At 39.8% G+C, this 14,396-nt stretch overlaps 1 protein-coding gene and 1 pseudogene across 2 annotated transcripts in view; one reads left to right on the top strand and one right to left on the bottom strand.

Annotated features, from left to right (window-relative positions):
• NSF (N-ethylmaleimide sensitive factor, vesicle fusing ATPase) overlaps positions 1-14,396 on the bottom strand; it is a 182,337-nt gene that overhangs the window by 122,830 nt on the left and 45,111 nt on the right. The window lies entirely within an intron of this gene.
• Positions 11,573-12,556, top strand: LOC143685605 (adiponectin receptor protein 1 pseudogene; annotated as a pseudogene).

Here is a 14,396-nt window from a genome sequence, read left to right as displayed (position 1 = left end):
CTCCAGGATAACCTCTTGACTCTATTTGAAATATCTCAGCCACTTTCATTTCTCTCTTTTCCCTTTTGGTCAAGAAGGCTTTCTCGTTCAGTAGTGTGCTTTTGTGTGTTAATGTGGTCAAACTTTGACAAGATAATAAAAAAATCACTGCAGTGTAACTTTCAGTTTATCTATCAGTATTAACTGCCTCTTACAAAGATTATAGTGGTTTACAAACAAAGCTATTCTCTTCAAAGGGATGTTGGAGTCTGCCAATAACTAGAAGAACCATTTAAAGTTCTCTGAGACTTGATTTTTCACATCTATAAAACAAGCAGACTGTACTAGACCTTCATGGTCCTTTCACACTATAAATTTTGTCCTGCGTGGTTTATGTCCATGCGTCAATTTAGCTAGGTTATGGTGTCCGGTTTTTGGTCAAGCAATCACTAGCCTGATTGTTACTTTCAGGGTATTTCCTGGATATAAACTATTTGTCAGATGACTGCATCAATGACTAATTACATCTAAAATCAACAAAGGAGAAAAGACTGCCTTCAGCAATGAGAAAAGTCTCATCTTAATCAATTGAAGGCCTTCAAAGGAGAACAGATGATTTCAGCAGTCACAAAGAAGAATTTCTATTTCTACTTCAGCCAGCCAGCTTCCCCTGGGAAATTCATCAAAACCTTCATCAGTGTTCCAAACTTGACATTTGCCCTATGGAATTCTGACTTGCCAATCCTCATGGTCAGGAGAGTCAATTCCTATAATAAATCTCATAATATTTACATATATACATATACAGAGACACACACACATGTATATATAATATTGAGTGAGAAAAGCAGAATGCAGAAGAACATGTGCAATATGATGCCATTTTGAGTATTAAAACTCCAACACAAAACTATGTCACAATATATGTATATGTATGCATGTGTATGGACATACAAATATATACATTATTATATATCAAGAAATATTAATAAGCAAGTTAAACTATCATCATTAAGGACTGCTATTTTCAGATACATTTTAATTTAAGCTCAATGTTCCTAAACAGAAAAGATGAGGCTACTACAATTGCAAAGGCTGTGACCAGCACCATGGACAGTATCACAGGCAGCACCACGGTCAGCACCAAGGTCAGCACCATGGCTGGCTCCACAAAGTAACAGCTGTCCTGAAGATTTCATCCAGAAGCAAAAATGGGGAGAAGGCTGGGAATTTTTCCTTCTTTTATGTCTAATAGCAATTTTTTTTTTTTTTTGGCATGGGCAGGAACCAGGAATCGAACCAAGTGTCTGGCATGGAAGGTGAGAATTCTTGCCACTGAGCTATGGTCGCACCTCCCTCTAATAGCAATTTAATATCACAGGCAGATAAAAAATGTTTTCATAAGTGTTGTGGGTTGAACTGTGCCCTCCCAAAAGATACGTTCAAGTCTACAGTACCTGTGAACTGACATTATTTGGAAATTCCCAATAGGTTCTTTACAGATGTAATTATTTAAGATGAGATCATTCTGGATTAGAGTGGACCCTAATTCGTTATAACTGATGTCCTTATAAGAAGAGGGAAATTTGGATACGGAGATAGGGACACACAGGAAGAAGATGGACCAATGAAGATGGAGACAGAGGTTGGAGTTAGAATGCCATAAGCCAAGGAAAGTTTGGAGCCACCAGAAGTTAGACGAGGTAACTAAGCAGTCTTTTCTAGAGCCTTCTCTAGAGTCTGCCAATACCTTGATTTCAGACTTCTAACCTCCAGAACTGTGAGAGAATAAATTTCTACTGTTTTAAGCCACATGTTTTGTGGTAGTTTGTAGGAGTTTGTCATGGTAGCCCTAGGAAATTAATACAATAAAGCAAAAAAATAATTTATAGCCAGTGTTTTAAAAAAATCTAAGAAAATGTTTAGGCATTATAATGACAAGTAAACTATAATGGCCAAAACTATATGTAGATTAATAATCTCTAAAACTTAAAATGTGGTATTGCCAGATGGGGAGAAGATACCCTAAATGGTCCTTCCAGAAGATTCCTTCAGATTAAAATTATTGACTTGACTAAACACACTCATCTTACAGACAGAACTGCAGTTCCAGAATCCCTGAATTAGCATTTCCCCTTCTATCCTATCTTTTCCTACATTTCTACTTACACTGAAACAGTTTTCTAACTCATGGCCACATCATCCATATCACACAGGCCACAAAACGCTTTCTTGCCTTAAGCTTACTCTCATCAGAGCATTTGGCTTTACAGTTTTGTCCACTAAGATTGCATGATTCATCTCTTTAAAGACATTACTTTGCAATCAAGATAAGTGTTTCAAGTAGAAGAGAATGCCTTTATAAATAACTTATACCACAAAATATGTTTCTCAGCAAATCAAGACTTAAAACCTTTGATTCCAAGATTTTAAATCTTGGATTTTCAACCACAGAAAATATCTACATGAAAAGTTCAATTTAAGCACACTCTTTTAAAGCTATATATTCAGAAATATATTTAAGAAAAGTAGAAACCTAAGTTGCATATAAACCCATTTTCTCATTAGTTTTTAACAAATGTTCATTTTTATCCCTGCTAAGATCTGCAAATAGGAAACCTTGGCTCAATGCAATGACCTACTTCACTTTGGTGTTAGATTTCCCCACTATCTGGCTTCTCACAATGCTTCAGGTGAGGAAGTGATAATTAAAGGAATCATTTATGATAGTGTTTCCCAAAAATGTGACTGGTGGTAAGAAACCACAAATTCATGAATCAGACTCCCCAGGGGAGGAACCTAGGAACGTTTTTTAAAAAACAAGCCCACCAGGTGACTCAGGCAAGTTTGGAAAACTTAACTATGCAACCCTTCCCACCATTACCTGTACTTATATTGATTTCCTTTATTTTCACCTCTAATCAAGAATTATTCCTTGTCCTGCTTCCACAAAGAAAAAGGAAGAGGCTGCTAAAGACAACCCTAATGCTTAACATTTCCTCTCACTCAGAAAAAATGTTGAAGCTGCCATGTTCCTAAGTGAGGAGTAAGTTCTCTCCTGCCACATGACCAACTTCTTTTCACAGACATCTCTACTACAGACCATGCTTGAAGTGTGCTTCTATAAAACTACTTCAAATATTTGATTTCTTTTAACCAGTTTTAATTTACTGTAACTTTAAATATCTTTAAAAGATAATTGAGCAGTGGGTCTAGAGTGTAATGGTGGCCCCATGAATGTAAATACCCTCATACATCCTCCTAAAACTCTACAGAAGCAATAAGGAGGACAAATAACGTCACATATGACCTACACTTTCAACATTACTAGGAGACAGAAAATACCATGAAACTCAAATTATCTGAAAGTAGAAAAATAAACAACAAAATTACACAGAGCTCTGAGAAAAAAAAGGAAACAGGAAATCAGGACATAGACAAAATACAGACACTATTACCTCCAAAAGAGAACATCCAATACCAAACGTCAAAATACAGAACACAGATTTGAGACCTGATAGTCCCCAACTCCAGGTACATAGAAAGTCAGCCAGTAGGACTGGAGGGGTAGCACTGATGGATCGAACAGACATAGAGAAGGGATGGTGACCTTACAAATGTGATCATGAAGTGAAAGAAGGCAGTAAGAGGGGAAAAGTAAGGATCCCAAGCAAACAAAAATAAACCATACCAACCAGTTTCTCTACAAAAACCCATCTCGGAAATGAAGAATAAAGTACAAGATACCCAAGGAAAAATACATTAGAATACAAATTTAATAAGGGGGGCCCTCCCCAATTAAGATGGTAGAGTGAGATGATTCAGGATTCTGCCTAGAACTGACAGAAACATCTTTCTCAGGCTCCAGAAAAGAGTTAAAGGGCTGAAGTAACAGAGTAAGTTCTGACTTAAGAAAAAGGCTTTTTAAAAGCAGTTGGCTCTCCTGGCATACTGGCCAGCCCTCCCTCACCCTCCTGAGCCAGCCTGTGCCTCTAGTGTAGATCCCTGGTCGCACTCCCAGAGGGAGCAGAGTGGCCCTTGTGCACGTGCTGGGAGCAGGTAATGTGTCTCAATCTGTGGCCTGAGGGGCTCACCGTACCAGAACTTGCCCTGCACGTAGAAGGCTGCTCAACGAGCTCTCCTACAGAATGCTGTGTGACAGCAGTTAAATCATGCTGCCAGGGGCAAGGTGAAATGCACTGCCAAGGACCATGAGGAAACTGTTTTCTAGGGAAGAGGGGACATTTGTAACCATGTGGATGGAGAATACCTAGGGCCACACAAGAATGCCCCATACAAGATGCAATGCACAAAAGGAAGCCCCTACACCTTGGTCTGGAGCTATTCTCATACAAGCTTCACCTACCAACTGGTGGTGTTGGCCCATAGCATCTCAGGTCTCAGAAGCTCCTCAGCTCTGGTGGAGTGGGCACATAAAAAGGGACTACCTCTAGGCCCATCACCTAAAGCTGTGACTTATGTGCCATAACCAAACACTGGCATCCCATAGATGGGGTCAAGTTCCACAGGGTGGGCTTAAAGTCTTCTCTCATTATATATTAATTACATAGAAACACCTCCCGTCACTGCCAGAGCCACTAGGAAGTGGAGCTTATAGCTCCCAAACCAAGTAGTGAAACAGTCTGGGTCACCGTTAGTGATGAAGAAAAGCTACATCTGGTAGATGCCAGTCACATAAAAAAATGACCTCCTTTTAACTTTGCCATGTTGTGCCATGGCACAACAAGGCACAACACCTGGGCTGGCAAACACCAGACAGAGCAAGCCTTGAGAGAAAGCATTTTGCAATTTCTCAGCAAGGAAAACACAACATCAGACCCAGCTGTCATGATACAAGCAGCAGCCGTAGTACAGTGTCAATATTCACCCCAACTCTGGGTTTTAGGATTTGTTACTGGATGCAAGGTATGATAGTTATGTTCTAGTGTCAACCTGGCCAAGTGATGATGCCCAGTTGCCTGGAGAGGCAAGCACTGGCCTACCCAAGGCTACAAGGATATTTCATGGCTGGTTGATAAACCAGAAGGCTGGTGTATTAAATCATCAGTCAGCTGATTGCATCTGTGGCTGATTTCATTAGCGATCAACTAAGGTGTGTCTCTCACCAATGAGATAATCCAATCAGTTTAGACTTTTAAGGAAAAAAAGAGACTTTTTCACTGCTTCTTTAGCCAGTGAGCTTCTCCTGTGGAGTTTGGACTCTTCCATTCCCATGGCTATGTGAAACACCTTAATAAATCTCGTTTTTACAGATATCTCCTGTTGGTTCTGTTTATCTAGAGAACCCTAATATACAAGTTTTTAAACTTATTTACTGACCCACAAGATCTCACATGTAAGCCCAGAAATGCTCAACAATATTTAGCTAATCCTAAAATTGTACTCAGGGATGGGACAAAGGACATTGCTGGCTGTCACTCCTAAAGCACCTGTCACCCAGCATGCCTTCGAGTATGGCTGATAACCCAAAGCTATTCAACTAACATAACAAATGCGTCCACTGGCACTAATACATAAATGATTCTTGACCCAGACATACCGTAAATAAGATTCTCATATAGCACCAACAGCTTCATGTGTATGAAATCAAACCTACAGAGCTAACTGTCCTCTATCCCAGCTTACGGGACCCATTCTTCTAAAGATCAGATTAAAAAGAGAGTCTACAAAAAAATTAACACCCAATTAATTGGTATATAAGTATAGATAAAACATATTTTCCCTGTGGAGGGAAGTACAGGTGGCCAAGCTGGAACACACAAATCTTTGCTAGGTGCATTCTAGAAGACAACCGAAAAGTCACGGAGCTCTTTGATGACAACCATTTTACAAAACCTACAGAGATATCATGACTAGAGCTGCCCACTGATACTTAAAAGCCCATGACAAAATTTCCCACCCTTTATGGACTGCTATCTGGGAGGGCAACCTGCCCTCCCTGGGTTGGCCCTCAGTGAATGCCACCTCAGGTGACATTGCCCCAGACCACAAGTTCACTTTTGAAGATGACCTTGCCTCAGACAGCATTGCCACAACCCATAACCTCTTGCTGGAGAGGACTTTGTCTCTGGTCAAATCCACCACAGGATTTGGAGTACAGGACATATAGCACTGCTTGCAGCTGTGGATCTCAGACTCAGAACTATACTCTGCACAGATTGCCAACTGCCTGCCCAGTAAGCCTAGCATTACCTTAAAGTCTGCAAAGCTAAGCCACATCTCTATGACAACAGATATCCTCCAGGCCAATCAATAGTTGTCAGCCTCGCTAGCCCAACAGGGGCAGCTGGTACCCCAGAACCTGGGCCTCATACAATAACAGCTTATCTCCCTAGCTCAAATGGTCTTTGACAATAGACTAGCATAGATTATCTGCTAGCTAAGGGGGTGGGGGGTAGTCTATGCTATGACTGGCATAGTCTGTCATGTGTACATCAGCAACTAAGGGCAAGTCCAATATAATTACAAAAGATGTAATGCCAGGTACATATTAATAATATCCCTAACACCTGTGTTAAAATGTATACTTTCTCCCAAACCCTCATTATCTTCAAGCCTCCCACAACCTTTTATCATGGTTAAGCCCCACTATCCCGGGAGACTGACTCCATCAGGACTTCCAACTACTTGTCATGGATTAGTTCTAAGTATGGCTATTGCGCTCTTATTTAAACTGATCTTTTAAACCATAATGAACAACTTAAATATGTCCTTAAATATCTCAACTACTTAAGATGCAGCTATCTTAAAAAATGATATTAAGACACTACAGAGTGTATTGTAATGGCATAAGAGAAATTATATTTGGTGCCCTGTCATTCTTGCCCAGTCATAACATCCCCCCTCTGAGTGAACATCCCAGCTGGCCCTTTCCTGGGTGTAACTGCAACTTGCACTTTCTACATCTCCATATGTTCTGGATGGTGAGAACTGCCTTCAGCTTTTCTGAAGGGCCTCTATTGCTTCTTTTCCAGACGGCCCCTTGCCCTTTCATGCCACATAATTTACTAGCAAGATCTATATTTCCATATGGAGTAGATAATTAGAAACCCAGCTTCTCCAAACAACCCCTGCCACTTTTGTTTGTTGTACTGTATAGTTTGAAACTTCCTATCCTCAGTATCCACAGAAAAGTCCTACCCCTCCCTTCGGGGTCACAATAAAGGCAAGAACCTGGAACCACCTGTGCTCTTACACACACCTGCGCCCCTACTCCACGGACCCTTGCAGGAGCCTAGGTTAGTTAAGTCCAGGCCCCTCTACTACCCTTATTCTCCCCTCTCCTCCAGGTTCTTTCATTTAATATACAACTGCTTTTTCATGCATTTTCAGCTGGCTGGCTATATATCTGTATTTGCAGCTCACCACCCAAAGAACTTCCACATAACGTCCAAAACACCACTGTATATACCATTGTATGGATAAGCCCCGAAAAAGAACACTTGCACAGGTCAAAATACAAAGACTAGGAAAGGCATTTTCTTTTGTTTTTTATACCTATGTTACAATAAAACTTTATTTTCAAAAACAAGTGGAGGGCTGGATTTGGCTGATGGGTTCTAGTCTGCTGATTCCTGTTCTAAGCAATATTCTAGAGCGAGTTTAAAAAGAAAGATTGTGAGCCCCGAAAGAGAAGTGTTGATCCCCAAAAGTTTGCATTAACGCAGTGGTCTTCAGCCCTGGCTACATATTAAAATCACCTGGGGAAGCTTCGCAAAGCCCTGATGTGCAGACCAATTAAATCAGAATCTCTGGGGTGGTGGTGCAGGCATCAATCTTTTTTTACAGGCTTCCCAAATGATTCAACGTGAAGCCAAGGTTGAGAAGCATTGCATGAAGTCCTGAAGTAATGCCAGGGTAACCTCACTTCTTTCTTTCTTTTCTTTTAACATAAATGTTTTTTTATTAGAGAAGTTGTAGGTTTATAGAAAAAATCAAGCAGAAAATACCAAGTTCCCATATATCTTCCCTATTATTAGCACCCTGCATCAGTGTTGTTCCTTTGCTACAAATGATGACAAAATATTATCATGATTGTACTATTAACTATAGTCCATAATTTACATTGTTTCACTGTTTATGTTGTATAGTCCTATGGCTTTTTAAAATTTTTTCATTCTAGTAACATATATACAACCTAAAATTTCCCCTTTTAACTCCATTCAAATATGTAATTCAGAGCTGTTAATTACATTCACAATGTTGTGCTATCATCATCACCATCCATTACCAAAACTTTTCCATTACACCAAACAGAAATTCTATACTTATTAAAGCACTTTTTCCTTCTTTTTTGTTAGCTCCCGGCATTCCAGGAAAATTCAGTCATAACACTAGCTGGATGCAAGCACAAGGAACAGATGCAATGGAGTTTAAATTTAAGCAATAACATTAAAGTATCATAATGTGCAGGTTTTAACAAAAGGTTACAAAACACACAAAGGAAGAGGAAGTGACGGTCCAGGCAGAGGAGGAGAGTAAAACCCTGAAAACCATCAAAGTGAAGAACCAGGCCAGAAATATACCAAAAAAGACTTTTAAAAATGGTCCTAATTATGCTCAAGAAGCTAAGGAAAACACGGAGAAAGAACAAAAGGAAATGTGGAAAATGATAACTGAACACAAAAAGAATTATCAATAGAGTGATGGAAATTATGAAAAAGGAACCCAACAGGGCTGAAAACTACAGTAAGGGAAATTTTTAATTCCCTAGAGGGGTTCAACAGCAGATTGGAGTGGCAAAAGAAAGAAACCAGTGAACTTGAAGATAAGTCAATTGAAATCATCCAGTCTGAGAAGAAGAAAGGAGAAAGAATGAAGAAAAGTGCACAGAGCCTGAGGAACCTGAGGGATACCATACAGCATATTCAAAGAAATCCAAATAGGAAAAACCCAAATAGACCTACACCACAACATGTTATCATCAAAATGTTGAATGCCAAAGTTAAAAGAGAAAATTCTGAAACTGCAGGAAAAAAGCAACATGTCACCTAAAAGGGAGCCTCAATAAGATTGACTACTAGTTTCTCATCAGAAACCATAGAGGCAAAAAGGCAGGAGAAACGCATAGTTAAAATGCTGAACGAAAACAACTGCAACCTCACACTTCTATATCCATCAAAACTCTTTCAAAAATGAGGGAGAGATTAAGACATTCCCAGATAAACAAATGCTGAGGGAGCTGTCACCAGAAAACCAGACCTCTAAGAGAAGCAAGAGAGTTCTACAGGTCGAAAGGAAAAGACACTAAACAATTGATCAAAGCCACATGAAGAAATAAGGATCTTCAGTGAGGGCAATGACATGGATAAATATAAATGCTAGTACTATTTTATTTTTGGCTTGTAAGTTCACTTTTTACTTTCTAAAGAATCTAGAGGGCAAATGCACAAAATGTAATGATAAATCAGACTCAATGTATAAACATAAAATTTCTTACAAGAACTACATGAAAGTGGTGGGATAGAGGGGTTTAGGATCATAATTTGTATATATTATTGAAAGTAAGTTGATATCTAAACAAACAAGATTGTTACAGATTTAGGATGTAAATTTAAGCTCCACAGTACCAACAAGAAAAATATTGGAGAAAATGCAAGTTTATAGTGACAAAATCAGAGTACAGGTTGCTGGGGTCAGGAAGAAGGGGAAATGGGGAATTAAGGCACAATGGGAATAGGGCTTCTGTTTGGAGAAAGGGGAAAGTTTTGGTAATGGAAGGTGGCGAGGGTACCAAAATACTACAAATGTGATTAATCCAATGAATGGTATGCATGGTATGCTTGGGAGTGTTTGAAATGGGAAAGCTTATAGTCTATGCTTATTTACACACAAAAAAAAAGTGAGAGAGAGAGAAACTAAGAGACAATGACAATTAAATGTAATCTATGATCACGGATAGGATCTAGCAAAGGAGGAGAAAGGTTCGAAGGGATATTATTGACACATATAAAAAAAGGAATAAAGACTGTAAGCTTTATAGCTTTATATCAAGGCTAAATAGTTTGAACTTGATAAATATACTTAAGGTGGTTACATAAGTGAGTATCTTTGTTCTTTGAAATATATGTCGTAGTGGTTGTAAGTGTTCAAGGGGCATGGTAAACACAACCTACACACAAGTGTTTAGAAAATGGATTGATAAATAGATAGATGAATCACTGAACAGAAAGAATGAATGATACAGCAAATGTGGCAGAAGGTTAAGAATGATGGATCTGAGTATCTGGGAATGTTGGGGTATGCTGGAGTTCTCTTATTTTGTAACGCTCCCTTAATTTTTATGTATTGCAAAATCAAAAGTTAAAAAAAAATAAGGGGCATTGAAGAAAGACAGGAAAATAAACAATATAATAAAAATGAGATTAAAAAAAAAAGTAAAAAGGGATCAAAGAGAAAGTAGTTGAAATGTAAGACAAAGACGGTCCAACATACATATAACTGGAGCCCAGATGAAAAGCAAAGCAACTGGACCAGAACTAATATTGAAAACCATAAACTAAGAAAATTTACCGGAAATAAAAGAAAATTTTAGTATTGAAAGGGCTCATTGTATATCTGAGAAAACTGACCTAAAATGATCAACTCATCTAATAAGGATATTAGAATTTAAAGACAGAAAAATCCTCAAGGCCTTTAGGCAGAAAAATTACATTACTTATAAAAAATAAAATTAGACTGGCAACAGACTTCTCAAGAGTATCATATAAAAGCAAAGCAATTGTGAAGCAACAGTTTCAAGATATTCGTGACAGAAAACACAAGGCAGGAATTTTATTGCCAGCCAATCTGTCCTTCAAACATCAAAGGTAATTTGACTATTAAAGAACTCAGTAAACACTGTGTATGTATGTGTATGTATATGTGTGCGTGTGTGTGTGTGTATTTCCTGGATTTATCTACTAGAAGTTAGGTTTCATCCAATCAATAGGAAACTGGCAAAAAGACTAATTGAGATCATTTAAGACACTTAATCTTAGAGGTAAGATTAAAACAAATATGGGGCCATATGTGGGGGAAATAGCATGTAAACACCATACATTATGAGAAGGTAGAAAGAAAGCATTCAACAAATGGGAGGAAGAAAGTAGAACACCGTCCCTGAAAGCTGTATAAGGAATAGATGGGAATTAAAGATATGATTCAGAAATGCAGAACATATTAATAAAAAAAAAAGGTTAAGGGGGGAAGGCACTGAAGATCTAGGGCCACTTGGCCACAGGCCACCTCTAGCACCTTGGGATGTACTGTGCCCCCAGCAGAGCTCACTTGTCCGGCAGATCTACCATCACAAGGAGATCTCTGCCCCTTGGAGCTAAGAGACCCCAACTTTACCCCAAGCTGAAGCTACAGGGTATTGAGGTACCAACCAAACGTCTTACCACAAAAGAGCTGTGTTGGCACAGGGCAATCAGGCTCCTGCCAGTAATGGATAAATTGAAATGGCAGAGCTGGCTGAAGTGGGACCCCGCTAGAACTAGAGAAGGGTTAACAGGTAATCACCAACCCAGCCAAAGCTGAAGAACAGCATACATTTCCAGTGCCCTAGGAAGAAGAGGAATTGATGAAGGTAATGACACCTCCCCTGCAAGCCCACCACACCACAGAGAAGATGGATGAGTTCTCATATAAAGTCAAAGAGGGACATTGGAGGATCATCCCATTTGATATGCTCCCTGACTGGTTGAAGGACAATGACTACCTGTTACATGGCTACAAACCTCCTTTTGGGCTTGCTTCAAGAGCATCTTTCACATCCACACAGAAACTGACAACATCTAGACATGTCTGCTTGGTTTCATGCTGTTTCTCTTTCTAGGAATCCTGGCCATGCCCAGACCAAATATGTACTTCATGGTCCCTCTACAGGAGAAGGTGGATTTGGGGATGTTCTTTTTGGATGGCACACTCTGCCTCAGTTTCTGGCTCTTTCACATCATCTATTGTCATTTGGAGAAAATTTCTTGGACCTTTTCCAAAGTGGACTATTCATAATCTACTGATTATGGGGATCTTTGTCCCCTGGCTCTATTACTCCTTCTACTGCTCTCCACAGCCATGGCTCCTCTACCTCTCCACTGTCTGTGTCCTGGGGATTTCTGCCATCATTGTGGCACAGTGGGACCAGTTTGCTACTCCTAAGCACTGGCAAACAAGGGCAGGAGTGTTCCAGGACTTGGCTGGAGTGGTAGTGTGCCCACCATGCACTTTACTGCCACTGGGGGCTTTGTCCAGGCCACCACAATAAGCCACATGGGCTGGCTCTTCCTCAGAGCCGTGACATACATCACTGGGGCTGGCTTTTATGCTGCTCAAATTCCTGAGTGTTCTTTATTGGAAAGTTTGACACTGGTTCCAGTCTCATCAGATTTTCCACGTCCTGGTGGTGGCAGCTGCCTTTGTACACTTATGGGGTCTTCAGGAATTCTGTTATGGCCTAAAAGGTGGCTGTACTGATGACTCCCATCTCTCAGCTTTCCCACCAGAGGGGTGGAGGAGGAACCTCCTAAGTGCTTTTAAAAATAACTTCTTTGCTGGAGTGAGAGGAAGAGTCTGAGTTGTCTGTTTCTAGAAGAAAAGAAACCTCATAGAGAATTCTTTACAATAGAAGCTTCAGCCCACTTCACACTCACTGGGCAAAAAAACTTCCATTTCCCTAGCTGGGGAGAAAGGGGATGGTCAAACTTAGCTATCCCTCTCCTTGGCAAGGCAACTACCATTCCTTCAACGAGACAGTACTTTGAAGCTCATGTTGAGATTTTACGCCCAACTCACACCACTTTTGGAAAAAAAAAATATGGACTGGGACTCTTTAGAAATTCTGTTTCTGAAAGATAATATGCCTCCCTTACTCCGACCCTTACCATGTAACCTGGCTTTTAACAGGTCATCCTGTTTTGTAGCTCACTTTTCAAAAACACTTATAACTTGGTTCCAACTTTCTAGGGCCTTGATCTGATTACACAGCAGCAAGAACAAAGCAACCAACTTTTACACAGCCTGGCTAATCATGGAAGTATGTCTAGGCTTCAAATAACTTGAGTTTTAATTTTTTTCTTTGGCAGAGTAATGTAAAATTAAAACAGGAAAAGATATTTAATCTTTAATACTAAGCTTTAAAAAGAAACATGCTATCGATAATAAAAAAGTACTGGGGGTGGGCCATGGTAGCTCAGAAGGCAGAGTTCTTGCCTGCGTGCTGGAGACCCAGGTTTGATTCCTGATGCCTGTTCATGCAAAAAAAACCCAAAAGCAAACAAAAAAAGTATTGGCAAAGTCTCTTGAGGGGACCTTAAATTTACCACCAGGGAAACACTAGATACAGTGCCAAACATTAGGGATACCCAAATCAATAGGCCAAGCCCTTGATCTTGAGGCTTGCTCTTGTGAAGGTTATGTATGTAGCAAAAAAGCTTAGCCTACCCATAGGTATGCCTAAAAGTGACCTTGAAGGACCTCTTTTGTTGCTCAGATGTGGATTTTTTCTTTCTAAACCCAACTCTGGAAGTAAAACAATTGTCCTCCCTCCTACATGAGACATGGCATCCCTGGTGGTGTAGGAGATGACTCCCAGGGATGAGCCTGGCCCTGGTACCATGGGATCAACAATGCCATCCTGATCAAAAGAGGGAAAAGAAGTGTAATATAAGGTATCAGTGGCTGAGAGTTCAAATAGAGTTGAGAGGTTATACTGGAAGTCACTCTTACACATGCTTCAGTTAGCCATTACTACCTATCATAACTTGCCAAACCCCAACCAAAACCATTCTTGTCAATCCTAAAGAATACTTACGGCATTATATAAAATTCTACAAAGGTTCCATGCACTAGGGTAACTTCCCCAAACCTACAACCTCCAGATAAGTCCCTGAACCAGGTAAGTCCTGAACTGTAGAGGGGCCAGCCTTTCCGAACATAAACTAGTTCCATCCCCCAAGCCATAATTTGTTAGTAGGTTTATTTTTGTAATAGTATCGGTATAGCAATTCAGAAACTATTTTAGGACAGAGCTAAGAAATAAACATGTTGATGTTGTTGAGAGCCCATATTCTTACAGTGGAAAAAGAAGAATGGGAAAAAGCAAGGAAGAGCTCTGTGGGCTTGGTCTGAAATTGGAGGTATCGGTATGAACTCAAACTTCTAATATTTGTGTATGTGTAAGGGTGTCTCTGCTCTGTCCACAGAAAAAGCCTAGAAGGAATGATAATCTAGGAGCAATGAGCATATTTAGCAGCCAGAACTTGTTTTCTAAATTTCATTCCACACCAAAAGGAACCATGCTTCCTTGAAAAAATGGCTGATCTAAAGGCTTGGGCAAGAAAAGTATACAACGAACTAGAATATCTCGTGCCACAAAGAAAGTATTAAAACAAAAATAATGGGAGCATGCCAAAAAG

The sequence above is a fragment of the Tamandua tetradactyla genome, chromosome 6, assembly GCF_023851605.1.
Source record: "Tamandua tetradactyla isolate mTamTet1 chromosome 6, mTamTet1.pri, whole genome shotgun sequence".
Lineage (NCBI taxonomy): Eukaryota > Metazoa > Chordata > Mammalia > Pilosa > Myrmecophagidae > Tamandua > Tamandua tetradactyla.
This window is presented reverse-complemented; position numbering and strand designations above follow the sequence as displayed.